This window comes from Staurois parvus, unplaced genomic scaffold (genome assembly GCF_062004578.1).
Source record: "Staurois parvus isolate SC_StPar_1 unplaced genomic scaffold, SC_StPar_1.0 ptg000133l, whole genome shotgun sequence".
NCBI lineage: Eukaryota > Metazoa > Chordata > Amphibia > Anura > Ranidae > Staurois > Staurois parvus.
The window spans coordinates 333,270-352,479 of NW_028317929.1; positions in this window are offsets into that span (position 1 = coordinate 333,270).

Genomic DNA, 19,210 nt, shown 5'->3' on the forward strand with positions numbered 1-19,210 from the left:
GCACATGGCAGAGTGTGGCGATGGAGACAGCAGCAATGGGAGGCCGTACAGGGACCCATGAGAGACTCTGGACCTGGCAGCAGCATGAGGAGGCGGTATATAGGGGCCTATGGCAGATTAGGGGCCTGGCAGCAGCTATGGGAGGCCCGTAATCTGCCAGCACCCTATGTCAAAAAACTGAACACACCAGCAGTGTGTGAGGAGACCTGAAAGTGGCACATGGCAGAGTGTGGCGATGGAGACAGCAGCAATGGGAGGCCGTACAGGGACCCATGAGAGACTCTGGACCTGGCAGCAGCATGAGGAGGCGGTATATAGGGGCCTATGGCAGATTAGGGGCCTGGCAGCAGCTATAGGAGGCCCATAATCTGCCAGCACCCTATGTCAAAAAATTCAACACACCAGCAGTGTGAGGAGACCTGAAAGTGGCACATGGCATGAGACACTGTGGACCTGGCAGCAGCATGAGGAGGCGGTATATAGGGGCCCATGGCAGATTAGGGGCCTGGCAGCAGCTATGGGAGGCCCGTAATCTGCCAGCACCCTATGTCAAAAAACTGAACACACCAGCAGTGTGTGAGGAGACCTGAAAGTGGCACATGGCAGAGTGTGGCGATGGAGACAGCAGCAATGGGAGGTCTCCCATTGTCCCAACATGGCCCAAATAGTCCCAACATGGGCCCCCTGGCCACGCTTGACTTTCTGGCCACATAGTCGACATACGGCTACGTTTACTTCCTCGGGCGGCTTGACGAAATATTGCCACACCGCCGAGTAGGAAACTTTGCCCCCGATACTCCTCACTGGCTGACTGCTGCTTCCTCCGTGCACACCGGCACCACTACTGGCCGTGGTGGTAGGCTGCAGTGGAGCTGGTGCTCTACTCCGTGGCCGTTTGGCTCCACTGACACTGCTTCCACTGACACTGCTGCGACCCTGCTGCTGTCTCCTGGGCAACCCACCGACTGTTTCGCTCACTGCCAAGCTGCCACCCTCTTCTCCTGATGATGCGGAAGAAATTGCCTGATGACGACGAGGCTGCCAAGTGCGATCAACCTCCTCATCATCAAGTAGGGTCTCCGCCTCACTACTAGCCCCCTCGGCTGCGTCTGGGTCAGGAGACAGACCTGTCTCCAGACCGGCTACCGGGCCACTCTCCTCGCCACTACTTCTTCGCCTAGCTGCTGAAAAGGCGGATGTCTCCCCCCGTTCCTGACCGCCCTCTGTTAGCTCTTCCTCACTGTACAGTGGGGCTGAGCCCACAGCATGCGATACTTCGCTTGGTGAGGGAACACCAAAGGACAGGGGCAGGTAGAGGACACGTGATTTCAGTGGGCTAGGTCCCGGGCCATGCCAACTAACGTTTGTGTCTGACGTACCCACCGACCGTTGGCTGTAGGTGTCAGAGGTGACCTGGAAAGAGGAAGACGACCGAGCCAACCAATCGATAACGGCAGGGTTGTCGGTGGAGACACGACCGCTGGATGACACCGGGAGCACTGGCCTCTGGCTGCGAATAGTGCTGCCTCGACCCCTTCCTCTGCTGCCACGTCTGCTCGCTCCTAAAACATTGCCTCCTCTGCCACTCCTCTGCATGTTGTCTGACATACTATTTAATTCAACGATTATGTGTCCCTGAGTAACAATTCTGTGTCCCTGAGTAACAATTCTGTGTCTGTGCGAGTAACAATTCTGTGGCCCTAAGTAACAGTTCTGTGGCCCTCAGTAACAATTCTGTGTCTGTCCCTGAGTAACAATTCTGTGGCCCTAACTAAAGTTTCTGTGGCCCTAAGTAACAATTCTCTGGCACTCAGTAACAATTCTGTCTGTCCCTGAGTAACAATTCTGTGGCCCTAATAACGTTTCTGTGGCCCTAAGTAACAATTATCTGGCACTCAGTAACAATTCTGTCTGTCCCTGAGTAACAATTCTCTGGCACTCAGTAACAATTCTGTCTGTCCCTGAGTAACAATTCTCTGGCACTCAGTAACAATTCTGTCTGTCCCTGAGTATGAATTCTGTGGCCCTGAGTAACAATTCTGTGTCTGCGCGAGTAACAATTCTGTGTCTGTGCAAGTAACAATTTTGTGTCTGTGCGAGTAACAATTCTCTGGCACTCAGTAACAATTCTGTCTGTCCCTGAGTAACAATTCTCTGGCACTCAGTAACAATTCTGTCTGTCCCTGAGTAACAATTCTCTGGCACTCAGTAACAATTCTGTCTGTCCCTGAGTAACAATTCTCTGGCACTCAGTAACAATTCTGTCTGTCCCTGAGTAACAATTCTCTGGCGCTCAGTAACAATTCTGTCTGTCCCTGAGTATGAATTCTGTGGCCCTGAGTAACAATTCTGTGTCTGTGCGAGTAACAATTCTGTGTCTGTGCAAGTAACAATTTTGTGTCTGTGCGAGTAACAATTCTCTGGCACTCAGTAACAATTCTGTCTGTCCCTGAGTAACAATTCTCTGGCACTCAGTAACAATTCTGTCTGTCCCTGAGTAACAATTCTCTGGCACTCAGTAACAATTCTGTCTGTCCCTGAGTAACAATTCTCTGGCACTCAGTAACAATTCTGTCTGTCCCTGAGTATGAATTCTGTGGCCCTGAGTAACAATTCTGTGTCTGCGCGAGTAACAATTCTGTGTCTGTGCAAGTAACAATTTTGTGTCTGTGCGAGTAACAATTCTCTGGCACTCAGTAACAATTCTGTCTGTCCCTGAGTAACAATTCTCTGGCACTCAGTAACAATTCTGTCTGTCCCTGAGTAACAATTCTCTGGCACTCAGTAACAATTCTGTCTGTCCCTGAGTAACAATTCTCTGGCACTCAGTAACAATTCTGTCTGTCCCTGAGTAACAATTCTCTGGCGCTCAGTAACAATTCTGTCTGTCCCTGAGTATGAATTCTGTGGCCCTGAGTAACAATTCTGTGTCTGTGCGAGTAACAATTCTGTGTCTGTGCAAGTAACAATTTTGTGTCTGTGCGAGTAACAATTCTCTGGCACTCAGTAACAATTCTGTCTGTCCCTGAGTAACAATTCTCTGGCACTCAGTAACAATTCTGTCTGTCCCTGAGTAACAATTCTCTGGCACTCAGTAACAATTCTGTCTGTCCCTGAGTAACAATTCTCTGGCACTCAGTAACAATTCTGTCTGTCCCTGAGTATGAATTCTGTGGCCCTGAGTAACAATTCTGTGTCTGCGCGAGTAACAATTCTGTGTCTGTGCAAGTAACAATTTTGTGTCTGTGCGAGTAACAATTCTCTGGCACTCAGTAACAATTCTGTCTGTCCCTGAGTAACAATTCTCTGGCACTCAGTAACAATTCTGTCTGTCCCTGAGTAACAATTCTCTGGCACTCAGTAACAATTCTGTCTGTCCCTGAGTATGAATTCTGTGGCCCTGAGTAACAATTCTGTGTCTGCGCGAGTAACAATTCTGTGTCTGTGCAAGTAACAATTTTGTGTCTGTGCGAGTAACAATTCTCTGGCACTCAGTAACAATTCTGTCTGTCCCTGAGTAACAATTCTCTGGCACTCAGTAACAATTCTGTCTGTCCCTGAGTAACAATTCTCTGGCACTCAGTAACAATTCTGTCTGTCCCTGAGTAACAATTCTCTGGCACTCAGTAACAATTCTGTCTGTCCCTGAGTAACAATTCTCTGGCACTCAGTAACAATTCTGTCTGTCCCTGAGTAACAATTCTCTGGCACTCAGTAACAATTCTGTCTGTCCCTGAGTAACAATTCTCTGGCACTCAGTAACAATTCTGTCTATCCCTGAGTATGAATTCTGTGGCCCTGAGTAACAATTCTGTGTCTGTGCGAGTAACAATTCTGTGTCTGTGCAAGTAACAATTTTGTGTCTGTGCGAGTAACAATTCTCTGGCACTCAGTAACAATTCTGTCTGTCCCTGAGTAACAATTCTCTGGCACTCAGTAACAATTCTGTCTGTCCCTGAGTAACAATTCTCTGGCACTCAGTAACAATTCTGTCTGTCCCTGAGTATGAATTCTGTGGCCCTGAGTAACAATTCTGTGTCTGTGCGAGTAACAATTCTGTGTCTGTGCAAGTAACAATTTTGTGTCTGTGCGAGTAACAATTCTCTGGCACTCAGTAACAATTCTGTCTGTCCCTGAGTAACAATTCTCTGGCACTCAGTAACAATTCTGTCTGTCCCTGAGTAACAATTCTCTGGCACTCAGTAACAATTCTGTCTGTCCCTGAGTATGAATTCTGTGGCCCTGAGTAACAATTCTGTGTCTGTGCGAGTAACAATTCTGTGTCTGTGCAAGTAACAATTTTGTGTCTGTGCGAGTAACAATTCTCTGGCACTCAGTAACAATTCTGTCTGTCCCTGAGTAACAATTCTCTGGCACTCAGTAACAATTCTGTCTGTCCCTGAGTAACAATTCTCTGGCACTCAGTAACAATTCTGTCTGTCCCTGAGTATGAATTCTGTGGCCCTGAGTAACAATTCTGTGTCTGTGCGAGTAACAATTCTGTGTCTGTGCAAGTAACAATTTTGTGTCTGTGCGAGTAACAATTCTCTGGCACTCAGTAACAATTCTGTCTGTCCCTGAGTAACAATTCTCTGGCACTCAGTAACAATTCTGTCTGTCCCTGAGTAACAATTCTCTGGCACTCAGTAACAATTCTGTCTGTCCCTGAGTAACAATTCTCTGGCACTCAGTAACAATTCTGTCTGTCCCTGAGTAACAATTCTCTGGCGCTCAGTAACAATTCTGTCTGTCCCTGAGTATGAATTCTGTGGCCCTGAGTAACAATTCTGTGTCTGTGCGAGTAACAATTCTGTGTCTGTGCAAGTAACAATTTTGTGTCTGTGCGAGTAACAATTCTCTGGCACTCAGTAACAATTCTGTCTGTCCCTGAGTAACAATTCTCTGGCACTCAGTAACAATTCTGTCTGTCCCTGAGTAACAATTCTCTGGCACTCAGTAACAATTCTGTCTGTCCCTGAGTATGAATTCTGTGGCCCTGAGTAACAATTCTGTGTCTGCGCGAGTAACAATTCTGTGTCTGTGCAAGTAACAATTTTGTGTCTGTGCGAGTAACAATTCTCTGGCACTCAGTAACAATTCTGTCTGTCCCTGAGTAACAATTCTCTGGCACTCAGTAACAATTCTGTCTGTCCCTGAGTAACAATTCTCTGGCACTCAGTAACAATTCTGTCTGTCCCTGAGTAACAATTCTCTGGCACTCAGTAACAATTCTGTCTGTCCCTGAGTAACAATTCTCTGGCACTCAGTAACAATTCTGTCTGTCCCTGAGTAACAATTCTCTGGCACTCAGTAACAATTCTGTCTGTCCCTGAGTAACAATTCTCTGGCACTCAGTAACAATTCTGTCTGTCCCTGAGTAACAATTCTGTCTGTCCCTGAGAATGAATTCTGTGGCCCTGAGTAAGAATTCTCTGGCACTCAGTAACAATTCTGTCTGTCCCTGAGTAACAATTCTCTGGCACTCAGTAACAATTCTGTCTGTCCCTGAGTAAAAATTCTGTGGCCCTAATAACGTTTCTGTGGCCCTAAGTAACAATTCTCTGGCACTGAGTAACAATTCTGTCTGTCCCTGAGTATGAATTCTGTGGCCCTAACTAGCGTTTCTTTGTCCCTAAATAACGATTCTGTGGCCCTCATTAACAAGTCTGTGTCCCTGAGTAATGGTTCTCTGTCCCTAAGTAACTTCTCTCTGTCCCCAATTCTCGTTTCTGTGGCCCTAACTCTGTCCCTGTCCCTAGTACAGAGCGGTCTGCCTCTGTTCAATGACTGCAGGCAAATGAAGATTTCCAAAATGGCCGCTATATATACCTCGACCATTACACAGTGCTGGCTGGCTGGCTGCTGATTGGCTGATGCGATCACATGTCGTTGAGGAATGCATTATGGGGCAGCGCGCCTTGTCTGCGCGCCTTCCCCGACATCCCCGCTCCGTCGCCGCACATGTCAGCCGCCATTTTCGGAAAAATTTCGATTCGCGCGTCCGAATTAGGCTGTTTTTCGGATTCGGCACGAATCGAAATTTTTCCGATATTCGACTCGAATTCCACTTCGGATACTTCGATTCGCTCATCTCTAATCATAATGTCCTACTTTTCTGATAAGAACTGGCCTACTGGTCATTTGCTTATTTTTCTCCTCCACTTGGCTTATGGGCTCACACTCTGTCTGTCTTTTATCCCCTATTGATCCTCTGCTGATTTGGTCACTATTAATTGGATCTGGACTATATTGTTCCTGAGTTTATGTTTACTTGAATGTATCTATCCTTTTTGGAATTCTGTTATTTCTACCTCTTTTGGCAACCTTAAGCTGTTGTACTACTGTTGTAGGAGTGAAGCTGCCTCAGAATTTGCTTGCTGATGGCAGTTTTTTGTATACTGCCTAATTGTATTGTACTGGCTTTTGCTATGTAAAAAAAAAAATCTGGAGAATACACTATGGAGGAACCTGTGTCATTCATTTCCAGAGGATGACACGATAACGTTTCACAAAGAAGGTGTCTCAGAGCCTCCTGTCTGTGAAAGAAGGAACAGTGGTGGTGGTCCCTGACTAAGTAATGCCTCTAAAAACATTTTCAGTCCTCAGCACCATGACAGTCTGCTGTCAGCACCTATCAGTAACAACTGCATCACATTGTGGTTGATTATCTGAAGACAAGTACAGATGTAGGGACCTTCTGAATGGATGACTCCCGCGTCTACTGGATCATGAACATGGACCACTGGCCAGAGCTTGCCAAGTATGCAAATGAGCTGCTGGGCTCCCCTGCAACAAGTGTGCATTCTGAGCACGCATTCAGTACTTTGTGACAGTCAAGATAATTGGACATTTGTGAAAATGATCTATTCTTGGATCAGCAAAAGCTACCAAGCCCCTGATGCAGATGCTATTGAATAAATATTTGGAGGCTCTTGCCACCCTCTCAATTTTATTTATTTATTTTTTGCTGCATCCAAAGAGATTGCTTTCACCATTGTAAGCACACCTAGCTATTGTTAGCACATCCTTCTACCTGTTCTGTTAACATCTTCTGCTACTGTTGTAGGCCTGTTGCCATTACAGTCTCAAAATGGGGCCAAAGCTGCTGATCTTCGCACTTATTAGCACTGTGTTTCACAGTGGCAAATGCTGTGAATTTTTTTTTAAATGGGTCATCCTGTGCTCTGAAGGATTTTATATCTAGTGTTAAAGCATTTGGGCACCACCAACACCCAAAACCCATTTTTTTGCAGCTGTGTAACAGTTGTAGATATTGTGAATGTTTATTAAAGCAGGGTCCATTCTGTGCTGTGTGGGAATTTTTCCTGCTGGGTTACGGTGGTCGGGCACCAACAATACCCAAAGTCCAAATCTTTTGCAACTGTGTGACAGTAGCACTAACATTCATTTTTTTGGGCCAGGGTTGATATTCTCCTCTGTAAGATTTTCCTGTTGGGTTATAGTACTTTGTCTCTATTAATAACCAAAAATTTTTCATAACTTCCTTTACGGACGTAGAATTTATACAATTTTGGGGGGCTGGGTAAATACTGCATTAGCCATTAATTTTTTTATTGAATTGCAGTGCATCAAAATAGACAACACGTTTCCTCATGCTGCTCCATGTTGTGAAATTTGGAATATGCACATTGAGTGGCCTAACAGTAATTCCTTGCATGAAAACTGCTCACTCTCACTTTGTACCTCCTGAAATTCTGGCCTACAAAATGTGCTTTAAAATATTTGAAGCAAATTTCTCAAAATATGTTTTTTCTTTGTCCCAGGGAGAATAAATGTACATTTTATATCTACAGATGGAGTCTGCCTGCTCTTCTCCTCTCTAGTTGCCTCTAAAGAGTACTACTTATGTTCTATGCAGAAAATCATTATGATTTCTAAATTATGTGTCAAAAAATAAGTCTGATGGATTACTGCTGGCTGAAATATAGGATCTCACTGCATCCTAAATTGACTTCTAAAAAGAAGCGTTAATGTGCATCAAATCTGTGAAATAGCAACATAGTGTCCTAAAAAAAAACATGTTTTGCTTGCTGGCAGAAATAAGCTGACTCTCTGCCTTCATATTTGCTTAATTTCAAGAAGGAGTAGATAATGTTCTAAAAATGTATACAATTTCTATTATTACCGTGCACCTAAACACAGTTTCCTTTACACTTTCAAGCTGAAATAAGCCAACTCTCTGTCTCCAAATTGGGCTCCCATTAATCAGGATGGGATTCTCCTTACAAAATATATACAATATTTATATCTCCACAAATATACAGTCGAATTTAAATACTAAAAGTTTAATCTCTGTGCTCTGTCCCTAGTGCTTAATTTTTCCATCTCAAAAAAAAAAAAAGACTTGTAGGATACAGTATTATTCTCTCTCTCTCTCTCTCTCTCTCTCTCTCTCTCGTGCAAACCTGTATGTTATTGTTGGTGTCCAAAATAAACTCTTTTTTTAACCACTTTCCTGTAACCCTATAGCCGAAATATTGCTACAGAGCGGCAGGTGTGTGCAAAGTCTCGTATATATACATGATTTTGTATTTCCGGGTAGGGGGCGTGCTGTCAATCACCGGGTCCCGGCAGGTGATTACCCACTGGTGCTTGGTGATTACCGAGGATCTCTGATGGGGAGGAGGGCTGCTTTGTTTACTAACAGTTCTCCTCCCTATCTGCTCGGGCACACTGCTCTGGATGGATGTGCACAGCACAGCCATCTAAAGCAGTGGGCTTACAGTGAAGCACCAACACACCAAGCCCCAGTAAAATACTCCCAGGAAACAATTAACCCTTTGATCACCCCTCATGTTAACCCCTTCCTGTCCAGTTCCATTAGTACAGTGTCAGTGCTTTTGTTTAGCACTGACACTGTATTAGTGTCACTGGGGATGTCAGTGACACCAAGTCAGTTTCCCCCAGTGTCAGAATGCCCGCCGCAGTCCTGTTATAAGTTGTTGATTGCAGCCATTACTAGTAAAAAAAAAGAAGAAAATCCCAGTATATATACCACCATTTGTAAACACTACAACTTTCACGTAAACCAATTAATTTACATGTATTGGTATTTTTTTTTTTAAGCAAAATGTAGCAGGTTACATTTTGGTGTAAATTTCTGATGACATTTGATTTTTTAAATTTTTTTACTGGACATGTTTAATAGCAAAAAGTCAAAAATACAGGGTTTTTTTTTCAAAATTGGCAGTCTTTTTTTTTATAGGGCAGAAAATGAAAAATGCATAGGCAATCAAATACCACCGAAAGAAAGCTCAATTTGTGGGGGCAAATAGTACGTAAATTTCAATCGGGTGCAGCATTGCATGATCGCACAATTGTCAGTTAAACTAATGCAGCGCCATAATGCAAATAATGCCCTGGTCAGGAATAGGGGTAAATCCTCAGGAGTCAAGTGGTTAAAGGAGGCTAAATGCCTGCTTAGATTCTCACAAATTGTAACAAACAACTATTTAAACAAGCTTTTTAGCTGTGGTGTTAAAATTTATGCTATTGCCATCCTGTGCACTTGAGGATGTGGCTAATTGTAGCCACAAATGTGAACCTATGCTTGATACCTTTTATTCTAAATATTGTTTACATTAGGGAAAACTCTATTGCGACCTAAAATTTTTTGCATTTTTTTTTGCTACAAAATAATTTTGAACCCCCAAACATTATGTATTTTGAAAAAACAAAGGCTTTGGAAAATGAAATGGCAGTTGTTGCAATTATTTATGTTGCACAAAATTTGAGCAGCTGTTTATCAAACACAACATTTCAGGAAAAAAATACACTTTTTTTATTTTTAGTGCACATAAAACACAATATAATGCCCATTTATTGGTAAAATATGTTACACTGACTAAATAGATACCTAGCATGCCACGTGAAAAGGGAACAAACTACATAAAAAATAGTACAGGCAATGCTTTAAAAGCCTTTACAGGTTACCACTTTAGAGTAAAAGGAGGTCTGGTGCAAGAATTATCGCTCTCACCCTGGTATTTATGGCAACTTCACCATTTACATATGCATGCAGGACCTACCATTCACATTTTACACTACACTTTTTTTACTCTGTCTCTTTTTTTGGTTCAACTTTATTGCTATCACAAGGGATGAACAACATCTCTTGTGATAGCATGAGCAGTGACAGGTACTTTTATAGACCCCAGATCTCTCCTAAGTCCTCAAAAGCATGTGATCAAACTGGAATAGGTTTGATCAGGTGCTTTACGAGCCAGTAATGGCTTGTAAACAACAAACCAAAGCTAAAAGTTACGTCATAGAGGAGAGGGGGGTATGGATGTACCTATCTTTCCTCTGTGTTCAGCCAGTAAAACAGAGAACAGCTTTCTCAGGAATAGCTGTGGGTGGCAGTGAAAGAGGACAACCCATTTCGGTGCCTTGTAAAAGTGGTTGGAGGGCTGTAGAACCACTCAGATCACTTCAACAGGAAAGCCCAGTGCCAGTTGTAGATTTTGATATCAGCAGCAGCCATGATCCTAGTATCACCACTTGTTTCCAAGGAGGTATGGGTACATCCTAGGGATGGGAAGCGAGTAATATCCCAAAGAAAACCCAGACACTTATTCCAAGCATTCATTTGAGCTGGGTTGGCCAGGAAATGGGGAGCATGTGGTCCCCCTCCTGAACCATACCCATGCCAGGCCACATGTCCTCAACATGGGGGAAGACCTTGGTACCTTGGTCCCTCCTGGTAGAGCAACTTGTCCACATGCTGATGAGGACAAGACCTCTTCTCCACAACCATGGCCAATGGTTGCATGGATCTGTGGCTTATTTTGTAATAAAGGGGGCACCAGATAATATTCCCTTATGTCAATGAGTACATCGGGTAAAAAAGGTGTAACCAAGTAGTGTTAGGCTTGATGAACTTACATTCGACTCAAACTTTCAAACACATGAATGGTAAGAGCGTTCGGCGGGCTGTTCACCTGCCGAGTGCCCCACAATACACTGTGCTCTCACAGTGCATTGTGATTGTCCAAAGCAATGCGCTGGACCACAGGTCAGGTGCAATGCTTTGACCAATCACAGCACAATGCACTGTGAGAGCCATGATTGGCCAAAGTCAGTCACTTTGGCCAATCATGGCTCATGGCTAAGTCCACGCCCCACACTATATAAGGCTGCTTACACTGCAGCTTTATGCAGTGTGTTGCTGGACACTGATGAAGACAGAGTGGAGAATACTCTCCCCTAAATAAATAAATAAATACATACATAATAAAAATATAATATAAAAAAAGTAATAAAAATAAAAAAAAAAAACATAAAAAAAGCAAGCTATATATAGTGGATTGTCCATGAAATGTGTCAAGGTGTCGCCTTGGGCCCAGTATATGTTTATACATATCTGTAAGTATACTATAAGTATCTAGATGTATTAAATCATCTTTTTTACAGTATACTGTGTATGTTGATGGGCCCAATTCTGTCCTATGTAGTATGGTTTGAATGTATAGTGTATTATTTCATGTGTATCTTTTATAAAAGTCATCTTTTATACTGAATTCAACTCCAGATTTTGTTATGCTAAGAATTGATTTTGTTGTAGTGCCTCAAAAGTCCCACTGGTTCTCTCTTTTTGGTTCAATGTCTGCTATATGTATTCCATCAAGGTCCAAAAAACTTAATAATTTTTTTTTAACAGATGCTATATGTCTGCTCAAGCTCCCAGAAGTTGTGGCCTGTTAAAAAAAGGCGTTCTAGTGGTTGTGCAAACCTGCATTCCAAATCCATTGTCAGTGCCCAAAAAGAGACCACTTTTTCTCAGATGCTGAATAACTGCTCAATATCCCAAGAAATGTTCAGAAATACGCTGGTTGTGGTACAAGCCTGTATGCGATTTCCATCACTTGTGTCTTTTTTTTTTAACAAATGATAAATACCTGTTCAGTCCCTCATAAATTGCAGCCTGTCCATACAGGCTTATTAAATGTGCTGCAACTGTCAACTTTTTTAGTCTTTAAATTTTAAGCTGCCATATAATTTCTCAATTTCTTTCCAAAAATTTCAGTCTGTATGGTAAAGGCTTAAAAGGTGTCCTTCAACACTGTTCCATTATTTTATTCTATAAACTTAGAATTTTTTTTCACATGCAGTCTGCCTGTTCTCTCCATCTTGGAATTGTGGAATAGCAAAGAAACCTGGGTACATTTGGCATATCACATCATGTCCTTCATAAATCTTATGGCCCTTAAGAAGCACTTATGTCAACATCGGCTATCTGATGTATGAAGGCTTATTCATCCTAAAATGTTTAATTTCTCTTGCTACTCACCCACTCATCCTACAACCAATTAGTTTACTCCTTTGTAAACCATCATCTCCTTGAGTAGAATCCTACCCATTCCCTTGACACAATGATCTGGTCTGATCACTCTCCAGTTACCCCTATCCTCACAGTTCCCAATATCCCTCCTCAGGAATGGATGTGGTGTTTAAAAATGTTCTACTTTTAGACCCTTTATGCCACCATGTGCTTGACACCATTTGAAATGTCCTTTCAGATGATCTCATTGACTCTACCTGTCAGGAATGGACTCGCCAATAGTGGTGGGACTCACCTGCCTTGTGGGTTGCAGTACCAGGGCTGGCCAGCGGGTGCTCTCAGCAACCAGAGGCTCATTCCTGCAATCAGCCAAAACACCTGAGGCTGATTGCAGGAGGTGCATATAAGGAATGACCAGGCCTGTGATCTGGGCCTTGGTGTATGTTTCCCATGAGCCCCTGTACCTGGTATCCTGTGTTCCTGCCTTGTTGCTGACCCTGCTTTGATCCTGACCTCTTCTGACCATCTCCTGTTGAACCCCTGGCTTGCCTGACCATCCTTCTGCCTGATCCTCGGTACCGCGCTGCCCGCTACCTGCTGAACCTGGCTTGTGACCTTGACCATTCTCTGCTTGCTCCTCCTGTACCACGCTGCCCGCACGATACCTACCCGGCCTGTCTGACTACGCTTACTTCACCCGACGATCCATCCAGCCCGCATGGATCACCTTTGGTAAGTCTGCCTGCCTCTTCCCATCAGACTCCGTTCCTGCACTCCCCGGCCAGTACTCTCTACCACAGCCGGACGCACTCAGGGGTCGCGACCTGGTTCCAGTCTGCACCAAGTCCATCCCCACCATCAGGGACCCTGGTGAATAGCAGGCTGGTACTTAGACCCCGCGCCCTGGGGAAATCCGTGCTGTGGACTGCTGGATACACTGCCAGGTGGCACCTGACAGTACTTTACGGCCTGCCTGACCATTCCATCTCTCCAGCCTGACTACGCCTGTGTTCTTGAAGCCTGCTACTTCCCTGTGTCAGTCCACACATTTCTGGTCATACCCGGATCCCTAACACTACCATTTTCGTAATGTAATGAGAGGATTTAAAATTGGTTCTACACGGGGTCCTTATACAACATGGTTCCAGGATTAAAAAGGAACTCTTACATGACATAATCCTGGCATAAGACAGATCTACCAGCTCTGCCCTAAGTGGATCCCAATTCTAGAAATGAGTTGCCTTCACTTTCACCCCTTACAAAACAATTACTCACCACCTGTGTCTGTACCATCTCCAAACTACCTGCCTCCTCATATATGAGACCCATGGCTTCCTTTTGGCATTCCCCTAGCACTTGACAGTTCTACACTCAGGATGTGGACTAAATCGTCCCTCCAATGGTTGGTACAAGCTCTACAATATGCCATTCAGCACTGGTTTGCTTGACAATAATGTAATTCCTTCCCTAAGTTTTTCCCAGATAGGACTAAACTGGCATCCTCTTCTACTTCTTTCAAGAGCCTACTTCAAAATTTTCCCCCAAATTATAGTGTATCTCACATATTTAACATTCTGTCCCAACTTGCAAACCCCAACCTACCTACATATTCTAAAACATAAAAGAATGACATAGGGGCCACGACAGACCCAGGGGACTGGAAAAAAGGCCTTTATTCTTTCACATGCAAGGCACAGGAAATTAATTTTACCATTCTTACCCATTGGTATAGATACCCTGATGTCCATTATTCTTTTTAACCTTCTGTTCCAGATAATTTTTTATGTCAGGCTGCAGTTGGTATTATGAATAATATATGGTTGAAATATTCCCCCATCAAACATTTCATGATCACAATCTAATAAATATAAAATACAGTTACAGACTCCAAAATGTTGAATACTCCTTCTATTACTTTACTCTCCATTATCCCAGGTACAATCAAATCAATTAAGAAAGCCTTTTTTGCACCATTTCCTTACTGCAGTGAAAGCAATTATCCTCAGATATTGGCAATCACCCCAGGCACTGTCTCTCGCAGAATGGGTTGTAGAATTAGACTCTATTATGCAACTGAAATGCATGGCTGTCACAGAATATTATAGAATGAATCAATACACCTTCACTTGACTGATTGGATGATGTTCAGATATTCACAAGAGTTCTGAGATCCTTTATCTGGTTAAAATGATTTTATTGACATTGGTCTGTGCTGGTGGTATGGCAGGATTAACCACCCCCCATCTGTAGACACTCTCTCCCCTTACCCTTTTTTATTATTTTTTTTACCTCTCACATTACCATTTGTTATTCTCTACCCCTCTCTTACTTTCTCTTTTTTTTGTCTTCATCACCCACCTTACCCCTTTATTTATCATTTTAGTTACTATCTTACCATTACACCCACCTCTGTTTTACCTCTGTTACATTACACCCACCTCTGTTTTCTCTAGCCAATATATTAACATTATCAGTGGGCTGTCTAAATATCCACCTTTAATATTGCTTATATTGTTACTAGCACTATACCTTTGTTCTTTCGTGCTCTCAATTGTTTGGTGTATCTTATACTTTTACAACGTAACAAGACACTGTAGTATCATTTGATCTTAAACAATCCTTGACCATACATATACATTACTTGTAATATGCAGCTTTCTTCTAATAATTCCAAAAAATGTAGATTAAACTAAAAGAAGTTGTATAATTCTTGCATAAGCTAACTTGGATAACAAGCATGTGATATTAATCATCTGTCCTTCCTGTATCTACGTCCCCAATAAACACAAAATAATAAGGAGGGAAACTCCTACTCAGACATGGGACATTTTAGTGGTGCCAAATGACACATACATAAAAAAAAAACTTTACTTTTATTATACAGATTTTTTTTTAATAAAAAATAAATCATAAGTAATAAAATATGAAATATAGGACACACCTCGAGGCTCCAAGCTGACCCTGTAAAACAGTTGCTATTCTCACTATCAAATTCTTGTGTGTTTATTGTGTGAAAAAGACAAAGACACAGTATGAAATATTCTTGAGCCTTCTTTTGTTGAACTGTAAATCAACTTCTTCATGAGTAAAATGTTAGATCTATAACATCTACAGAGGTTGGACAAAATTATGGAAACAAGTATGGTAAAAGAACAAAATCATTACCTAATATGGTGTTTGGCCTCCTTTAACATCCAAGACTGATTTCTCCTGGGAATTGACAAATATAAGTCTTGGATGGTGGATAATGGCATCTGATACCACTTTTCATGCAGAAATCCTTTGTGTCTTTCTGTCAGTTAACCATGTCGACCACGATTATATTTATCAGATGATGTCTTCCCAGAAACTGTATATGCCATCATAAAATTTGATACTGTATCTCGCTACACCGGAAATAAAGTGACAACTTCAGTCACAGAGGCACCAGCCACAGAGGCACCCTGTTTGAAACTCAGTAAGCTCTGACATGACTCCGTATTACTAGCAGCGCACTAGTGAGTGACGAAAGTGAGACTTCCCATCTGTTAGCTACGTGTCTCATCACACACCAGAATCAAAAGAATGTTACCTCACTTCTGATTTTAACGTGAAACGTTGTCACTTTCCCACCTGCAAGTCATGTAGTGTTTCCATATTTTTGTCCAACCCCTGTACATAATTTCATTGTTTGTGAATTTACTGACACTACATGGGATGATGTCAGACATGGCGAATTTCTTGGCCCTGTCTCCTGGAAATATTTTGGTATATTGATTATGTAAGTATTTGTGAATATTAAATAATCCATATATATTATGTGGACTAGAATATTAGTGATACACATAATTATTGAGTATTTTCATGTACATGTTTGATAAATAATGAATTTATGTAAATGTTATAGAACAAGTGCCTGAAGAAGTTGATTTTAGGTTCACTGAAACACATAGCGCATATTTGGTAGTGATGATAACAACTGGGTACACTTGGCGCCTGGAGGTGTCTCTGTATTTAATACTTTATCAATTGTATGAGTTCTTTTTTATTTAAAAAATCTGTATAATAAAACTAAGTTTTAAGATATATCATTTAGCTGTCATTTGGTATCACTAGAAAATCCTATGTTCAAGTAAAAGTTTCTATCCTTTTTTTGCTTTGCTATTGTAAATGGGGATTTGGTTTTGTACAAATAGAGGAAACATTACACAAGCGGTGTGCTGCATATTACCCCTATTGTAATTCTTAAAGAATATATAAAACTGTAAATTCATTTTTTGCTCAAATGCTAAATTATGATGTGTTTTTGACAGTAAGGCCTATGAGAAATAATACCTATGTAGTGTACATAATATTCCTTCTTTTTTCCCATGTCATATAGTAGATACACTTAGATGTGAATTTGAAAGACGTAAAGCCACATGTTCTGTGTCCCTTTTAAAAGGAGTCCTACTCCAAGTGATTCAGTGCTGACTGTGCAATATTACTAGCTCTGGTCTCTGACAACCTGACTTGTCTCACTTTTTAAATGCAGCCTATGTAAAAGCTTTTAATGATCTGCAACATGTCTCTATAATATTGTTGGCTCTGTTCTCTGAAATAACCACTTGCCCTCGGAAAGATTTACACCCCTTCAAAAAATGATAAAGACTAAAATTAAAAAAAAAAAATTGTTTTACTTTTTGCTATAAAACTTATCCAATAAAAAAAATCAAATTTCTTCATAAATTTAGGCCAAAATGTATTCTGCTACATGTCTTTGGTAAAAAAAAAAGTTATAGCATCTACAAATGGCGGTATATATACTGGAATTTTCATTTATTTATATTACACTAGTGATGGCAGCGATCAGTGACTTAGCGGGACAGCGATGGTATGGTGGGCATTCTGATATTTACTGAGACTGGGTGGGAACTGACTAACTGCCACTGACATCTCCAGTGACACTAATACAGTAATCAGTGCTAATAAAAAGCACTGATATTGTACTAATGACACTGGGCAGGAAGGCATTAACATCTGAGGCGACCAAAGGGTTAACTGTGTTAGGGAGTGATTTATCTGTGCACTGTGTAGTGTTTTACTAGGGGACGTGCTTGTTTTTTTTTATCTCCCTGCTTTGCAGAGATAAATACCAGCACGTCCCAGATGACAGGAGACACATCTTTGTTTACAATCATAGATCTCTCTCCTGTCAGCTGCTCTGCTGATCGCTGAGTCCATGCTGTCACGATCGCAGCGTCAGACCCCAGACCTTCTCACCAAACTTGTGACCTAAGGACTAGCCGATCTAAAACCGCGATGTCACGTGCGTAACAATGCCACACTCAGCTGCACCCTGCACAACGATTTTCCAGCTAATTGGACCACAATCGATGCACCGGCAGCCTGAATCGATTGTTACTGGGTCAGGTTAATTACGCAATTAACCCTTCACACTGCCACCACCTCCTTTTTGTACAGCAAAAGAGGAAACTCGGTGATATCAGCAATACCACTAGAATGGTTGAGGTAATCGTCTGTATAACACGGTTATACAGAGGGTTAAACAAACACAGTAGCATTCTCTTTAGAGACAGGAATTCGTAAATTGCAATAAAGCGCTATAGAAACAGTTCAACACTTTCAGAAGGAAAGATTTATTACTAAAAGGTCAAACGGGTGCAAAAAAAATATTTACAGAAAAGATGTAACTAAAATATATATATAAATATACAGAGACCAATAGTAAAGCAAAGAGATATCAGAGAGAGGTAAAAGGGTTAAGGTACTTGCCAAAGTCCTGGGTTAGCAGATCCAAGTTTCAGAGCGAAAGGGCACCGGTCTCCCCAGGTGGTATTGATGTTAAAATGGGAGACGTCTTCAACTCAACTCTCTTAGGCCTGACAGCCCATTTTTGTAGTTCCCTAGCAGGGGGGTCTCTGAAGTCAAGGACCAATACCCCGTGTAGGGAGGGATCGTCTGGGCGTGGACCTAAACTAGAGCCAAAATCTCTTCTAGTTCATACTTTGGCTCATAACTTTCCATATGCATAAGTGACACTCCACCCATGGGTAAATTATTATGCAGACACATTTGAGGATTGATTAGATATTAATTATGAAATTATACACTGAACGGTTCACGAGATCTATTTTTCGGCTTTCCTATGTATTCAAGACAAGGAGAGTGACCCATCAAATTGTTCATCTTCTCTTAGCCAATCTGACGATATGTCTGGTTTTTAGGTAAGTCTCTCATATTCCAAAATATGAGACATAGGGAAAAATGGATTTTTAAAAGTGTTAGCTGGTCCCGCCTTCTTTGGAATGTCTTGAACTCAGGGTAAAGCTTGCCTTATCTTATACGAGGTGTTAAATTTTACAGGTTCTTCGGACAGCTAGGCCCCAGCTCCCTTGGGGGTCCTATAGCTCTGGACTCCCTGCTGTGCTCTAGCCTGCCTGTGATACACACACATGTGATTTTGTGCAGAGTGGCCACCTTGGAACAGTCAAACACACAGGGTGCCTCCTATTCCACCGTTCCCTGAGGCTCCTCCATGGCCTTCCCTCCTGAAGCTGCACAACTACTGTGATAGGGATATGCTACATGCCCTCACAAGGAATAAACTGGTCCTTGCTTTTGACAACAAAAACAACAGTGAATTATTCACTCACTGCTACAGGGTAGCCACTGTGCGCAAAATCACGTATAAATATATATACATGATTCTGCATTTCCTGGTAGGGTGCACGTGCACATGCGCTGAACTACCTGCACTGTCATAGGCTCCTATAGGTGTCAGTCACCAGGTCCTGCCCAGTGATTCATGGATGTATGGACTCAGCCATTGGCAGAGCAGCTGACAGGAGAGAGATCTATGATTGTAAACACAGATCTCTCTCCTGTCAGCGGGGACATGCCGGTTTTTATCTCTGCAAAGCAGGGGGA